The sequence below is a fragment of the Arvicola amphibius genome, chromosome 1 (genome assembly GCF_903992535.2).
Source record: "Arvicola amphibius chromosome 1, mArvAmp1.2, whole genome shotgun sequence".
Taxonomy (NCBI): Eukaryota; Metazoa; Chordata; class Mammalia; order Rodentia; family Cricetidae; genus Arvicola; species Arvicola amphibius.
Window position 1 is genome coordinate 4,195,096 of NC_052047.1, and position 16,964 is coordinate 4,212,059.

Consider the following 16,964-nt stretch of genomic DNA (forward strand, 5'->3'; position numbering starts at 1 on the left):
AGAATGCCTGCTTTGACTTACACTCTGGCAAGGTCTCTGGGGAGAATAAGAATCTACACTTAGCCAGGAAATGATGCGCACACCTTTAATCCCAGCACTCAGGAGGAAGAGGAGGGTGGATCTCTGTGAGTTCGAGGCTAGCCTGGTCTATAAGAATTAGTTCCAGGACAGGCTCAAAAGCTACAAAGAAATCCTATCTAGAAAAACAAAAAAGAATACATGTAAAATATATATGCATGATATTAAAATATCTAAAAATGTGGCTATAGAAATTCTTTGAGGGATTTTATATTTTATAATAATATAAATAGACCAAATTCAGCATTTCATTTCATAAGGGTGACAATCTAACAATGGAGTATTAGACTAAACGACCCATTAAAATGTCAAGATCTAATTCTACAAAGTCATAAGACATTTAAAACACATGGATGTCCTTTTTTCCAATCTGATGAGTTGGCATTGGGAGATGAAGCCCTCCCTTGGTCTTGTGGCTTTGCATCAAGGGTGGGGGTCAAGGGATCTGCCTTCAATTTCAGGCTGATTCAAAACCATACCAGAGCCAAGTGCTCCTTGTAATTATGTGTTCCTGTAATAGCTCAAACTCTGCCCCATGTTCATGTTCCTGCTTTGCTAAGGTGAATGGGATGAGTCCTGCCTTCTCCTGGTGCTGTTGTATCAAACAGTGAGAAGCCGCAGGCCATGAGAGGCCAGAATTGGTCTCTGTGGTAGAAGGAGTGTTGACCACCATGAGAGAGAACTTTCCTATGGATTTGGATGTTTTAAAATGGGAAACAGGTTCTATGAAACATCCAAGAGGAGACTTGCAAAGAAATGGGTCATCAAAGAGAAATCAAACCTGAAGGATCCCAAAGAAGTCAACAAAGTGCACCAAAGGAGACATTAAATCACAAGTAGACCACATTCCAGCTCAGGACCCATGGGGAAGCATGTTACATGCACAATACTGAGGGAGTGGTGGGAAGGACAGGTGTGGCAAAACAAGGTGAATTCTTTGGGGAAGTTGGACCACCCCTGTATCTAACCATGTCAAAAGACACCGCAGATTTAAAGCTTGACAAAGCACTAATGAAAGGGAAGACGTGCTTTGTTCATTTCTTAAGACAGAACTCTAATTTCAAGAAGAGAGTGGCTAACATAATAGAGACAATTTGTTTCACAATTCATAGAAAGGTCAGAGTTTTCTGAAACGTAGTCTTGCTAAAGCATCCCATGTTTGTCTTCATTTCTGTCAAGTTCCCCTTGATAACTGATGTTTTAGTATAGAACTTGGTTCACTCTTGGCTAGTCTTTCAGTTAAAATTCACTGTATAATCAGTAAAATAGATATTTTAAGGACTTGCCTAGTAATCTATATAAGTCTGCTGTGGGACAGTGGTCTTGCACCTTGTAAAGATTTGTAACTTGTATTGGTTTAATAAAATGATGATTGGCCAATAGCCAGGCAGGAAGTATAGGTGGGATGATCAGACAGGAGAATTCTGGGAAAAGAAAAGGCTCAGTCTGCAGTTGTCACCCACACACAGAGGATGCAATAAGAGAATGCCTCACTGATAAAAGGTACTAAGCCATGTGGCTAACACAGACAAGAATTATAGGTTAATGTAAGATGTAAAAGTTAATAAGAAGCCTGAGCTAATAATAGGTCAACCAGTTTATAATTAATGTAGGCCTCTTTGTGTTTCTTTGGGACTGAATGGCTGTGAGACCAGTAGGGACAAAAACCTTTAACAACAAATGGTGCCTATGTGGACAACTACAACCACATAAAACCTGAGAGAGCTTGGGAAGTAATTCTAGACACAGAAGAACAGAGTTAAGCACAGCTTCTTGGTAGCAGCATTTTCTCAGGTGGGCTCTGTTTGCGAGAGGCATGCACATCTCATTTAAGAGAGGCTTCCTGACTCAACTTTAGCTGCAAAGACCTTACAACTCTTTTTAAAAGCCCCACCACCAAACACTTAAATGATGTTTATGAATAGCCAAACAACATGCTTCTTGGTAGTCACAGAGACCTTGAAACTCTATAGAGTTGTGGCAATAAACATGGCTCCTGCCAGTACCTCTACCATGAAGCTAGACTCTCAGAAAGCTAAGGAATGGGGTGGATCCAGCTGTCAAAGTCACGGCTTTAATCCTAGTTATATTGCTTAGCAAATTAAAGACTCATGTGGTCAGAAAGATCTACAAAAGAGAGATATACAGTAAAGATAGAGTCAGATTTAAAAAAAAAAACCTCTAAATGGTTTAGAGTGTGTTTAAAAATATATGTAGGCTTGGTAGAGAAAAGAAAACAGGAAAAAGTCCTGAGAGAGAGAGAGAGAGAGAGAGAGAGAGAGAGAGAGAGAAGTTGGGTGTGGGGCACACACTTTTAATCGCAGCACTTGGGAGGCAGAGGCTGGAGGAGCTCTGTGAGTTTAAGGGCAGCCTGGTTTACAGAGTGAGTTCCAAGATAGTCGAAGATACACAGAGAAACCCTTTCTCAAAAAAAGAAAAGAAAAGAAATAGAGTTTAAAATAAAGCCATGGAAAATGGAAAATACACAAAGAATCTAGATACTGTATGTTATTGTATTGTCTTTAAATTGTTTGATGGCTGAGGAAGAAGCAACAGCTGCTAAAAGTCATTTGATTATAAATGCTGCTGGATTAATTCAACATATATATTTTGAAAATGCCTTGTGTCAAAATTTAAGTCAAAAGATATGTTACTCTTTGGAGAAGAGGTTTTGCTTTGGTTTCCACAGGAAATGAGAGGTTGTGGATTCATTCTGGGTTAAAAAATTAGGTTTGATCAAGGAAGACCCCCTGAGAAATTTTCAATAGGAGCAGATTGCCTAGATGATCCAATATTTCAAAAGACCTCTGTTGGAGTTTTCTCTGAGTTCTACATCCAGAAGAGCATCAAGATGGCTGGCTGAGATGATCAAGTCTCACAGAACATTCCATTCAGGACTTGACCATAATTCTAAATTTTCTTTAGTCCCTATAAGATTATCAGTGCCCCCAATCAGCACAAAGTAGCCTAGAATACTTTGCCCACATTCCCAAAAAATGGATTATGGATGTTTGTCTTTTTTTAGAGTGTTGGTTCCAAGTTGTTATGGATAATGGTCAGGAAAAAAGCTAACCAAAGGAGATTAGATTCAGAGTTTTTGTTTTGAAAAGAAAAAAAAAGGGAGGAGTGCCAATGGTCTTGTATCCTGTAAAGATTTGTCACTTGTATTGTTTTAATAAAATGCTGATGGGCCCAAGTATAGGGGGCAACCAGAACAGGAGAATCCTGGGAAGAGGAAAGGCTTAGTTTGCAGCTGTCACCTAGACATTGAGGAAGAAAAATGAGAATGCCTCACTGATAAAAGGTACCAAGCCATGTGGGCAACACACATAAGAATTATGGGTTAATGTAAGATATAAGAGTTAATAAGAAGCCTAAGTTAATAGGCCAACTGGTTTATAATTAATGTAGGACTCTGTGTGTTTCTTTGGGACTGAACGGCCTGTGGGACTGGGCAAGACAGAAACCTCTGTCAACATAGGTCAGGGGCATTATCTTACCCTTTGTGAATCCCATACCACAAACAGTATCTTTTAATAGCTGCTTCATCATGACAGAAAGACTCACCATTGTGCTGTGAATCCTTCATACCACTGCTCTGCTCTTCTCATCACTGAAGGAGTCACCTCCAGCTGGCAAGGTCACTCTTCATCTCTCACAGGACTCTTAATTACTCTCATCAGAATAACGAAGCCTATTGATAGTCTTGTAAGTGTGTGTGTGTGTGTGTGTGTGTGTGTGTGTGTGTGCTTTAGATACCAGGATAACATGGATTTTAGTGATATCTTAGGAACGGTGAGAGATGTCATTCCCAGAAGCAGAGTTGTTGATGATATTATCCTCTGAAAACACAGACTGGTAGGCGAATCCATGAGAGCCCAATACAACCAGAGCAATAAGAGTCTTGGACCTTTATGGAAAACATCTGTTTTCTGTGTCCTTGAATTTAGTATTCAACAGCAGCTTCAACAAACACATTGTCTGTGTTTAGGTAGATCAAGACCAGATAGTCATAACTAACGTTCCATGAGACTTAGTCCTTTACTATTAGGAGAAGACACTTGAAAGAGAGGATGATTATTCATATGTAGATTGTTTCACATTGACCCATACTTCAAGGTGCATTATCAGAAATACATTTTCTCCACATAATTTTTATACAACTGAAACAATACCATGACACGTTTGAGTATGGTTCTATTCTCTAATTTTCTTTGCATCTTGTTTCTTTGTGTGACCATTAAGTTTCTCTAGATCTTAGAAGTTGTTTCATAAAAACTATAGATTTTCTGATGTCACTTTATTCCCCTAAGAAGAATATCTTATTAGAATTTCTATATATGATAAAACAGCATGACCAAAAGGAACCTGGGAAAGAAAGGGTTTATTTCACTTTACAACATGTAGGGTTACACTCTATCACTGAAAGGAGTCAGGGCAGTAACTCAAGGCAGGAACCTGGAAGTAGAAACTGAAGCAGGCACAATGGAGGAGTTCTGCTTACTGGCTTGCTCCCTGTGGCTTGCTTGGCCTGATTTCTTATGCAACTCAGGACCACCTGCCCAAAAGAGACCCGATATCCCTTGAATTGGACCCTCTGACCTTCCGCATTAATCAAGAAAATTAGCCAACATATTAGCCAGTAGGCCAATCTTATGAATATATCTTCTCAATTAAGGGGCCCTCTTCCCAGATGTCTCCAGCCTGTCTCATATTGACCTAACTAGGGAAAAGAGGAAGAAAATAAAACAGCCAAACTGACTAGATGGGAAAATTTTAATATGGACATAGACATTTCTTTTCTATGGGCATTTTTTTGAAAAACTCTTTCAAAATTACTGCCTTCAAAATTGAAGTAACATAAATTTCCAGTGTGTCTTCTTTTCCTTCAATATACACATCAGCACCCTTCTACAAACATCTACTAGAGAAGAAGGTTCAGAGGTGCACAGAACCATGAGAGTGAACCTCTGGATCCTACCTCCAAGACTTAGGCCTGCTCACTCCACTATCAAGAGTGTGGCTGAGAGCTAAGTCACTCTGTAAGATATCCTGAGGAAATGGTTTCACCCCAAATCACACTGGGGCTCAAAGACATAGACCCCCCTGCCTAACCAAGGGTGTAAGCTCCAGAGCCACTGCTGCTTCAGAGTTCCCACTGAGCTGGCTGCAACACCTCTTTCTTCCATTTTCACGTGCTACCCTAGAAAGCATTCCCATGTGTTTCCCTAAGAAGAGGGGAGAGGGATTATATGAAATGGACAAAAAGCATTTTGCATGCATATAACTGGAGTCTTGGAAAGAAAGTAAGTCGATGTTTTATTCAACAATGAAATAACTGACATATTTCCAAAAGAAGTAAGCACTACACATGCAAGAAATTTATAGGAAATTAAATTAGGAAATCAAATGGATGTCTGCACTCTCACACTCATTCCTACTTTTCTCAAACAGCCAAGAACTGGAGTGAGCCTCCATATCCATCACCTGGTAAGTGGTTAAAGACAATGTGGTGCATATAGACAAAAGGGTAGTTGTCTTAGTTACTGCTCTGTTGCTGTGAAGAGACACAATAACCAAGGCAACTTGTAGAAGAAAGAGTTTATTGGAGCTTACAGTTCCAGAGGGTTAGAGTTCATGACCATTGTGGCAGGTACCATGGCAGTAGTCAGGCAGAGTGCTGGAACAGTAGCTGAGAGCTTACATTGTTATACACAAGTAGGAGGCAGAGAAAAAGCTAACAGTGAATGACATGTGCTTTTGAAAGCTTAAAGCCCCCCCCCCCCCAGTGACACATCTCCTCTAACAACACCACACCCCTCAATCCTTCCCAAACAGTTCCAACAACTGGGGATCAAGTGTTCAAAAATATAAAGTGATGCCGGGCGGTGGCGGCGCACGCCTTTAATCCCAGCACTCGGGAGGCAGAGGCAGGCGGATCTCTGTGAGTTCGAGGCCAGCCTGGTCTACAAGAGCTAGTTCCAGGACAGGCTCCAAAGCCACAGAGAAACCCTGTCTCGAAAAACCAAAATATATATATATATATATAAAGTGATGGGGGCTATTCTCACTCAAATCACTGCAGAAGTAATCATCCATTAAAAATGTAATGTTATCATGTGTAATTTATATTGAAATGGAAGGCATTGTGTTAAGTGAAATGAGCCATGCACATAAAGACAAATTGCTCATGATCTCACTCAGATGCAGACTCTCAAAACTTTGACCTTGTAGAAGTTGGAAATGGAGCAGTGGTTAGCAGAGGCTGATGAGAGCAGAAGGGAAGAAGAAGAAGAAGGGCCAGTCAATGCACTGCACTTAGACTGGAGAAAGAGCTTGTGTTCTGTTGCCGAGTAGGATGACTATAGAGCCCAGCATCCTAATTTATAGATGATGATGAAAAATTAGGGAACACTAAAAGGCTTCTGAACACAATAATGGGCAAAAAAAAATAATTCAAAATCAAATACGAAGTAAATCTGAGGTATTTCTGGCAGTCCTTACCTGTGTTGCATCAGGAAAATTCACTGACACCTTGATTCTGAACACACAACATCCACACTCTGCACCGTGCATCCCCTCGCACCACAGACGGCCAACAAATGCTGCCTGAAACGCAGCAGCTCAGAGTCAAGACTGTGCGCTGTGAACTGCGGGGTCGCTGTGAGTACTCTAAGTCATGACATGAAACGTACAGTCATAAGACTAGAAAGGGCACCACAAGAGGGAAAAGGAGATTTTCAGGAAGGGAGAGAGGGAGTGATGGAGTACATGTGAGACGCCAAGTGAGAGAGAGCTACCGAGAGAGAAAGGTACAAAGGAGTGGTGGGGATGGGGGGGGGGATGCTTGACAAAACAAACTATGTTGGAAAAAAAAAAAAAAGCCGGGCGGCGGTGGCGCACGCCTTTAATCCCAGCACTCGGGAGGCAGAGGCAGGCGGATCTCTGTGAGTTCGAGGCCAGCCTGGTCTACAAGAGCTAGTTCCAGGACAGGCTCCAAAGCTACAGAGAAACCCTGTCTCGAAAAACCAAAAAAAAAAAAAAAAAAAACTATGTTGGGAAATGTCGTAATGAAACCTAATACTTTGTATACTAATTTAGAACAAAAGTAGTAATAATTATTATATAAATTACTGTTACAGTCGCTGACTTGAATCTTATAGAAAATTGTTAAGTCGGTTTGGACATGGGAGTTGGACAGAATTTCCAGTGATTTATGAGGCAGCCCCATATATACTTCTACTGTTTTGTGCTATGAATTTATGCAACACAGTCTCAGCCTTGACAACTACAAAATCAAAACATCAGTCGGCTTGGAAAACCATTTGTTATGTGAACTTTTCCTGAGGAGATGTGAGCAAGTGCTTGCTCACTTCGGACAAGGCACCAACAACAGATCAAAGTAATGATTCCACTCAAGCTACTGGGGGATCTAGCCAAGTCACTGGACTTACCTATAGGACATGCGCATGTGGCTCTTAGAGGAGTCCAGGAAGCCCCCAAACGGGTACAGCAGGGTAAAGTCTCACCCCAGCAGGGTGACAGCTTTCCCCACAGGCACAGATAAAGCCTCCATCCCTTTATTTATCACAGCACCTCCCAACCACATGCAGCTCAGGCAAAATTCAGCAAAAAATGAAGCAGCATCTTGAGTGAACTGAAAGAAAATACCTGGATTTTCAAGTTCTGTTTGGAGTGAAAATATCCTTCAAAATAAAAATTGCATAAAGATATTTAATTTTCAGTGGTGATAACAAATGGAAGAATCTCTCACCCTCACCCCTACACTAAAAGGCGGGAGGTTCTTCAGCAAGGACACTGAACCCAGGTATAAACATGGAAACTCTGCAAAAAAAAAGAAAGAATAAAACATTCAAGCAAAGAAAGCTTACTAATGATAATATAAACACCAGTGATAATATAATATTCAAACATATATTGGATAAAAATATGAGATAATAAACAACAATGAGAAGTAAATTGCTATATATTGTTCTACAGGCCTAACGTTATCTGGGAAGGTACAAAATATCAAGTTTTATTAAGTCAGGGACCTGAATTTTAATCACCTGACCACCTAAAAATATTAGATATAAAGCCGGGAATGGATGTCAGTAGAAGAATGTTTGCCTGACATGCCCAACATCCTGGGTTTGATCCCCAGTATGACACACAAACATATATATACACATATGTGTATATACATATGTGTGTATATATGTTATATTATATATGCATATATAATTCCTGGCCACTAATTTCCATTATATGTATAATTTATATATATATATATATATATATATATATATATATAGAGAGAGAGAGAGAGAGAGAGAGAGAGAGAGAGAGAGAGAGAAGACCTTTAAATTTTTCTAACAGAGCAGAGGAAACTTAGAACCTGTTCACACCACCCTTAAGCCTCCTATTATAACTAGAACTCAGTTTCTCTATGTGTAAAATAGTGATAACAATATTTACTCCAAGGTCCTAATGAGAGATAAGATGGTATGTCTGAAAGATGGATAGACAGACAGACAGATAGCTAGGGTATGGCCTAGTCTGGACTCTGAACACCTTCCTAATGTAACATTAAAAATATTTTGGCATTTAGTACACATACATCCACTTTGGAATATCTCCAAGAACTTGATGTTCTCATGCCAGTTACTTTCCTCATACCTTATTTTAAAAAAACCTATATGGTTTCCCGAATTGCAAGTATGTACACTTATAGAAGTTTTTAAATACATGTGTGAATGTATATTTATGTATGTGTGTATATATACCTAAATAAAACAAGCCATGTATATTTTAAAACATTTCTCCTCTACTGTTTTATTATGTCTATAAATATGTTGCCTTTTCACTAATTAAACATTCTGGTGAGAAAATTAGGGGAGGAAGATGACAAAATATCAGCCAGCGTTCCTTGAGGGGTGTCATTGAGAGACCATAGAAAAAGAACAGAACAGCTTGTGGAACACTGAAGCCTGAACCCAGCCATTAGCAAACCCAAAGGCCACTTGGAGGGGCTGTGGATATGGGGATCTCTGGTGTCCACGAATCTTTAGAGGGGCGCTCTAGCAGACAGTGTTTTCTTTGTGACTCTGTGCTAACCCATGAACCACAGTTTGTGCTTAAAAAGTGGTTGAAAATTTAAGTAGAAACGTGTAATGAGTAGCTTGGTGTCTTACAGCCATATATTTGGCCAAGTGAAGGTGTGGCTGCGTAGTATTTCTCATTAGGTGCCCGGTTTTTTTCAGGGCAAAGGGTCGGGCCACGCTCAGCCTTTTCTTGCGAGTGTGATGCTTCCTTTCCTCTTTTTTTCTGCCCTCAAATATTATTTTCCTGGCTCGGTGAAGGAGTCACCTTTTACGCTTGCCACCTCAGAATGTGAAGACCAGGATGGCTGTTTAAATAACTCAGCAGCTACTCGAGAGTGACCACAGTTCCCAAAATAAGCAAGGAAAACACGACATAAATGAATGCGATGATTTCAGATTGCAGTAGTGAAGTTACTGGTAAAACCATTTCTGACTCGACAAATAAGCTTCCCTGTCTTTAGCATGCAAATATACTCAGGCGTTTTCGTTTGCTTTTATTTTGGTGCCCTGAGAATGTCAGCGAGAGGTCAGAAGTGGAAACGCGGGAGGAGTCATGAGCGCTCAAAGACCACTCTGGTTAGCCTAGGGGCCTGACCCAAGGAGCGCCTCGTTCCATTGGCACCTTCTTCTGACCTGCCTAAAGAGGACATGCCATCAGTATCTCCCTCGCTTAAGCTTCTGAACCCTTCGTGGCTTATTCTAGCTGAGTAAAGGCTCTGGAAATTCTTACTCTCATCACGTTACTTCTAAAGACTAATAAAGAACAGTGATTTGCTTTCTTATTTATTCAGTGATATCTAGAGGCCTTTCGCTATGAATGTGGTCGCAGAGTTCTGGGCACCGAGGCACAGGGCAGTGAAGGAAACGCCTAGAAGTTGTCATCAGATGAAGGAAGGCCCTTGTGAAACACGTGTTCACACACTGAGACAGTTACATCTAATTGTAAAAGCTCTTCTAGAACGTGCTGTCCAGGGGAAACTGTTTTGTCCAGCAAGGTGACCTTGAGTATGGCTAGTTTTCCCTTCCAGGTATAGAAACCAAACTATCTGCAAGAGTAGGCCAGATTTAGTGAGTAGTCCTTGGTTTTTATCTTGGTTTGTTTTCTGAGGCAGGGTCTCACCGTGTGCCTTTGGCTGACCTTGAACCTCCCCATCTCTTGTCACAGCCTCTTAAGTGCTATGGTTACAAGTGTGTGCCACCGTGCCCAACTGGAATCATTGCCTTCTAGAGGGGAGGGGGAGGGGAAGCCTCTAAGGCAGCCGTTTCTCAACCTGTGGGCCCTGACCCCTTTGGCAGATTTCTATCTCTAAAATACATTTATATTACAATTCATAACAAATTACAGCAAAATCACAGCATTGAAATAGCAACAAAATCATGTTATGGTTGGGGTCACCACAACATGAGGAACTATACTAAAAGGTTGCAGCATTATGAAAGTTGAGAACTCTTGCTAAGGAAACTCAAAAGGAACAATCAGTAAAACTGGCATGTTAGGGGCAGCCCCCCTCCCCGATGTAATATCTCTCATCTTGCCTGTTTAGTCTGTTTTCAGTAAGATCACTAGGATCCTTGAATGAGAAGACCCAGGTATCCCAAGAGCTGGTTATACTGTCTACACCTGGTGTCTGAGCAGCAGAAGGAAGAGAGGGTGGATCTCAGAAGGAGGAGTCTATTAACGACCTCCGTGCCTCCAGATTTGGTGATAAAGCAGAGAAATCCCAAGGCCAGGATCTAAAAGCAAAAAACCCAGAGAAAAACTGGTGGGGGAGAGGACTCAGCAAAGACTTTGGATTACAGAGGTCTTCAAGTTTAATTATTTAATCTACCATTATGTATTTTGGATAATAATGAACCAAACATTTTTAAAGCAGGCCAGGCAGTTTGATGCATTGCCATGTTGGATTCCTACTTCTTCACTGATAGAGTCTCCCAGTACTTATAAATGTAGTCTTATTTTTCCTGGATGGTATACCTTTGAAACATGATGAATTAAATAAGTGGTTCTCAACCTCTGGGTTGCAAATTCTTTGAGAGGTCAGATGACCCTTTCACAGGGGTTGCCTAAAAACATAGAAAAACACAAATATTTATATTATGATTCAGAAAAATAGAAAAATTGCACTTATGAAGTGGCAATAAAAATAATTTTATGGTTGGGGATCACCACAACACAAGGAACTGTATTAAAGGGATGTAGCATTAAGAAAGTTGAGAATCACTGAATTAAATGAAAAATTGAAATAGCATAGCATCCAGAACCTGTGAACACGGAATCAGATCCCAATGAGTTTAGGGCAAGTATGCTACAAGTATTAACAAGAAGTACATATTCCCAGAAAAAGACAAGTGAAGATTTTTATCCCAAATGAAATATAGGGCAAAATATTCTATAGCATTGAAAAAAATCTACCAAGTAAATGCATTAGTATTGTAATGTTCACTGCGTGAATGTTAGCCATGGATGTTTGTGCCTATGGATTTCAGCTAATGTTTTTGAAGAAGTACAACTGAGAATTGTCCTTAATGGTTAATCTCACAGTGCCGTGGAGAGATGACCTCACATGGAGAGATGACCTCACAGTGACATGGGTAGATGACCTCACAGGGCCATGGGTAGATGACATCACAGGGCCATGGGTAGATGACCTCACAGTACCATGGGGAGATGACCTCACAGTGCCATGAAGTGATGACCTCACAGTGCCATGGGGAGATGACCTCACGGTACCATGGAGAGACGACCTCACAAGAAGAGATGACCTCACAGTGACATGGGGAGATGACCTCACATGGAGAGATGACCTCACAGTGCCGTGGGGAGATGACTTCACAGTACCATGGAGAGATGACCTCAAAGAGCTGTAGGGAGCTGTGATACATGAGAACATGTCACTCAGACTAAATTCATTTGTAACTTTCTTCATGCCTTTTTAAATTGAGGTAAACATTACATTATATTAGATAAATTTTTAACATGTACATTCCACTGCTGTCTGTCCCTCCAGCTCCAGGGCCTCTGGTGCCCTCTTCTGGCCTCCATGGGCACCTGCACTCATGTGCACACACCCATACACACAATCAAAATAAATAAAATCCTAAATTAAAAATGAGAAAAGTGAAATGAGAGATGTAGAAAAGTAACTGCTCCCAGGACCAAGTGCTGCAGGAGAATTCCCTGGAATTGCTGCGCCCAGACGACCGATCTGGTCTATTTCTTTCCTGTATCGACTGCTCACAAGGATAGCTTTTACATTAGTTCATACTGCACACAGTAATTTTAATCACTATTGGTTCTTCCTTTTCCCTTGCTTTGCACTCCTGACCTGCTCTCTCCAACCCACTTCTTCTTTCTCATTTGTAAACACTTTATATGCATCCCCCTTCACTTACACACTCAGAACCACAGAGAGAAATCTATTTGCTATTTTGCTTATTTCACACATGAAAACTAATACAAACACATACACAGGCATCCTCTTATATTCTGTTCCACCATGAGTGTTCCGTGATATCACCTCAACTGTTTTGCTTTTACTTACTGTATAAAATATAAGTCTGGATGCAATATTTATACCATGATCCTCCAGTTTGTGGCCTTTCCTTATTAGTATTTATTTACTTACTCATTGGCTTTGACTACTAATCGGGCCCATTTGACTGCCTTTGACTGACACCCCTTTCATTATGTGCTATGCCTGTGACTCATGTGAGATACCCATTACCACGGGTGGTAGGAAATCATATAATGAACAAATTTTTTAATATCTCTTGGGTAATTGGTAATCATGTGTGCCACGTTTACTCTTGTGTAAGTTTGAGTAATTTATTTTAAACAGTATATATATATATATATATATATATATATATATATATATATATATATAAAACTTTTGAAGGTTGAGGGATGGCTCTTCTGGTTAAGAGCCCTCACTGCTCTGGCAGAGAACTTGGTTCCTAGGATCCATATCAGTTGACTCACAACAACCTAACTCCATTTCCAGGGCTTTCAATGTCCTTTTCTGGTCTCCATAGGTACCTGCATACACATAGCACACATAAATTTCTGCTGGATTTCTTAGTTAGGGTTTCTATTACTGTCATGAAACCCCATGACTAAAGCAACTTGGGGAGGAATGGTTTTATTTGGCTTATACTTCCACATCATAATTTAATCATCAAAGCAAGTCAGAACAAGAACTCAGACAGGGCAGGAACCTGAAGGCAGGAGCTGATGCAGAGGCCATGGATGGGTGCTGCTTACTGACTTGCTCCTCATAGCTTGCTCAGCCTGTTTTGTTATAGAACCTGGGACAAACAGCCCAGGATGGCACCACCCATGATGGCTGAGCTTTCCCACATCAATCAGTAAGTAAGAAAATGCTCTACAGGCTAGCCTACAGCCTGATTTTATGGAGGAATTTCTCAATTGAGGTTTCCTCCTCAGGTGACTCTAGCTTGTGTCAAGTTGACATAACACTAGATAGCTTGACACACCAACATTTCACTGCTAATCCATAATCTTTCTATTTTTGTTCATCCTTTAGATTCATACATGAATATCAACATTACAATATAAATAAATGTTAAAAGTCCCTTAAAATCTCTTAAAATCCAAAGTGTTTGTATAATTCCAAAATCTTTTCAAAAGTCCAAAGTTTTTCAACTGTGGTTCCTGTAAAATCAAAAATAAATTAAATACTTTATTACTTAAAGCGGGAAGAACCAGGGCACAGTCACAATCAAAGCAAAAAAAATCCAATTTCAACTGTGTAAATAACTGAATATCTAATCATCAGGGGTTCACTCATGATCTTCTGGGATCCCCAAAAGAGCCTGGTCACTTCTCAGGCTCCTGCCTCTGCAAGGTGCAGTTTGTCTTCTAGGTTCAAGTGGGCTCCCCTCCACAGCTGCTGTTCTTGGTTGTTCCTAGTTGACCCAAGGCACTGGCCTCTCTAAAATGCTAGGATTTTCTGCTGCAATTGGGCTGTGCCTTCACTGGTAGCCTCTCCTGGGCCCTCTTCATGGTATAAAGTCTCAATTTCTTCCATGATCCCTTCAGTCCTGAGGATTCCACTGCTACTTTGTCTGCTGCTTCAGTAATGGTCCCTCCTGGCCTCTCAGAGTCAGACCTCCACTCCTCTCCATGGCCCCTTAATGCCCTCAAAACCAGGACCACCTGGGTGACTCTTTCACATTACAAGTTCAGCTTCTGGCCCCAGGTACAACCTTGGCCATCTCTAGAATCCAGCTTCTGGGTGCTGACCCCGAGGAAACACTTCCCAGAAGATTTTACCTCAGTGATGCTCATCTCCTCAATAACTTGCAGTCAGTTCTCATTAGGTGAAGTAACTCAAAAGTTAATATTCTATAAACATGATTATATATAATACTAAGTCAAATAACAACACAGCATAGGGAATTATGTGTAATGAAAAAAATTCTGACTAATTTCCTTGAGTTTCCCCTCATCTGTTTTGAGTGTGCATTCTCTAGTCTACTTTTTCTTAACTTTTGTCCCCTCCCCCTAAACTAGCTGCTGTCGAGTTTTGGATGCTCTAGACCCCAGAAGAGCATCTCGCCTCTCTTCTCCACACACTATGAATAGCATAGGCTCTGGCCATGAGTACAGCCCACACCACCATGGAACTGACTTTAGCCTTGCCTGCAGAGGCCACCCCCAGTGATGAAAAGGAACTTGTCCCTCACAGTAATTTTATTCTTGGCTTTCCTTCTAAGACACAAGTGAAGGACACAATTAGTGTCAACAATGGTGGGGTGTGTTTATTTCTCACGGAGTAGACACCCAGGTCCTTAGACCAACACTGAGGTCAGAGCTCAAGGGACCACCCAATGCTTTTTTTTTTTCTGGTAGTCTTAGTTATCTTAGAAATGCAAAAACTAAAATGTTAGAGTCATGGGATGCTGGATATATGAGCTGTCACAAGAGAAGAAAGGTAGTTATGCTACCCCAAACACCAAATCAAGTGCTCAGTCCTCCAGCGGAAATCAACCTAGCAAGCCTCCTGAAGGCAGCCAGGTGGAGTTACCGATCTTGAGAGTCCTGAGGAGAGCAGAGAGTCTCTCAGATGAGGCTTCCAGGTGATGAACAGAGGAAACACCTGACAAGGGCTGGAAACATCCAGATAACCTGGCTGAGGAAGCTGAGGCAGTCAGCTAGAGTTCTTGTCTGTGCTTCTCATGGCTACGCTTCCCGTGGACAAACTTCTGTCTTCACATTTCCACTGCATGTACTTTCATTTCAGGGAACAAACAATAGCGACCTCTGTTAGGAATCGTTCACCTTCTAGCTGTTCTCAAGTACATGATATTTTTATATCTTGGGTCGTTTTGCTGCCACTCACTCAGAGGAAGGTTGGGGAGGAATGCACCTCACCCCACACAGAGACCTTGGAGAATACTTTGAGACAGCCATGCTTGGGTCTAAAAGGGGAGCACAACCCTGATTCCAGAAGCAGGTTCTCAGGGAGATCAAACAACACATGGAAACTTATGGAGATAATGCACGTTACACCAAGCCCCGAAATCATCCATATGTTGTTGTGGGACATTCCCTGTTCTAGTAAGTATTTTGTAACATATAAAATAAATTAATTTAATATACTCTGGACCAAAGTAACAGAAGAATTAATTAACTATAAAGCCTTCAAGATTTTTTAATTTAATTTTTAGAGCTCTACTTATCTCATTTTTTTGACTCTCACATAGAACAATAGTGCCTTATATTCACCTTTTAGCTATAATACTTTTATAAATGTAGCTTACATGTTTGTTTTTATCATAACTTGAAGGGGAACTTCAAGGATTTGAACCAAATTCTTTGGGGCACAGAGTGCCAGCATCTCTTGGCTGCTTCTAAACTGAATAAAAATACTGAGGAAAGGCCTGGATAGAGTTTTCCCCAGGGTTTGCACTAAGGAGGGATGGGCTGCATGGCAATACTTTGGATGACCCAGCTGCCCTCAGGAGGATGAAGTTGTCAATGCGGTTCAGTGTTGGCCTCTTAAGGACATCAGTCACAAACGAACAAGGACCAAAACTCAAAACCAATTAAAACAACCAAAGAGATACTGCAAGAGCCTACTGGTAAGAGCACCAGCCGATTCCGTTGACTGAATGGTGGCAGATTAGTTTGAATAGTGTGATTTCACCTTGAATCCATTCAGGGAGAGATGTGTGATAGCTCTGTTGTACGACAACTTGTTGAATCCTGAAAGAAACAAACCTGAAGAGCCATGTAAGGAAGCAGAGAGTGCTGGTGTGAGGCTTTGCTTGGTGGACATAAGGACTTAGCTGCCCTTTGCTGACCTTTGTATCTTTCGAAGAGAATATGTCAGCTTCTGTTACTGTTGCAGGAGGCCTCTCTCACCTCACTGGTAACCTCTGTTACTGTTGCAGGAGGCTTCTGGTTTCTCACTGCAGAGCCCTTCTGGAAAACCGGGATTAATCCTAGAGGAGTGAACCCAGCTAGAAATTTCCTGGAGTTTGATGGATCCCCCACTTTAAACCTGGTAATGCTGCTTGCCTGGGTCACGGCCATTGCTTTGTTTATACTTTCCTTTTGGGTGTTTAAGGCTATACAGTGGATCTTGGGCAAGCTGCAGGAAAAGCTGGCTGTGATGACTCTTGAGAACTCGGGAGAAGCCCTTGGATCCTCTAGGTGTTTCTCTATCATTTGTGTCATCAGCAGACAAGGGTTGATCCTCCTGATCATTACACTTCCTTTAGAGCATAGAGAACATTTCCCTCTCCATCATCTCT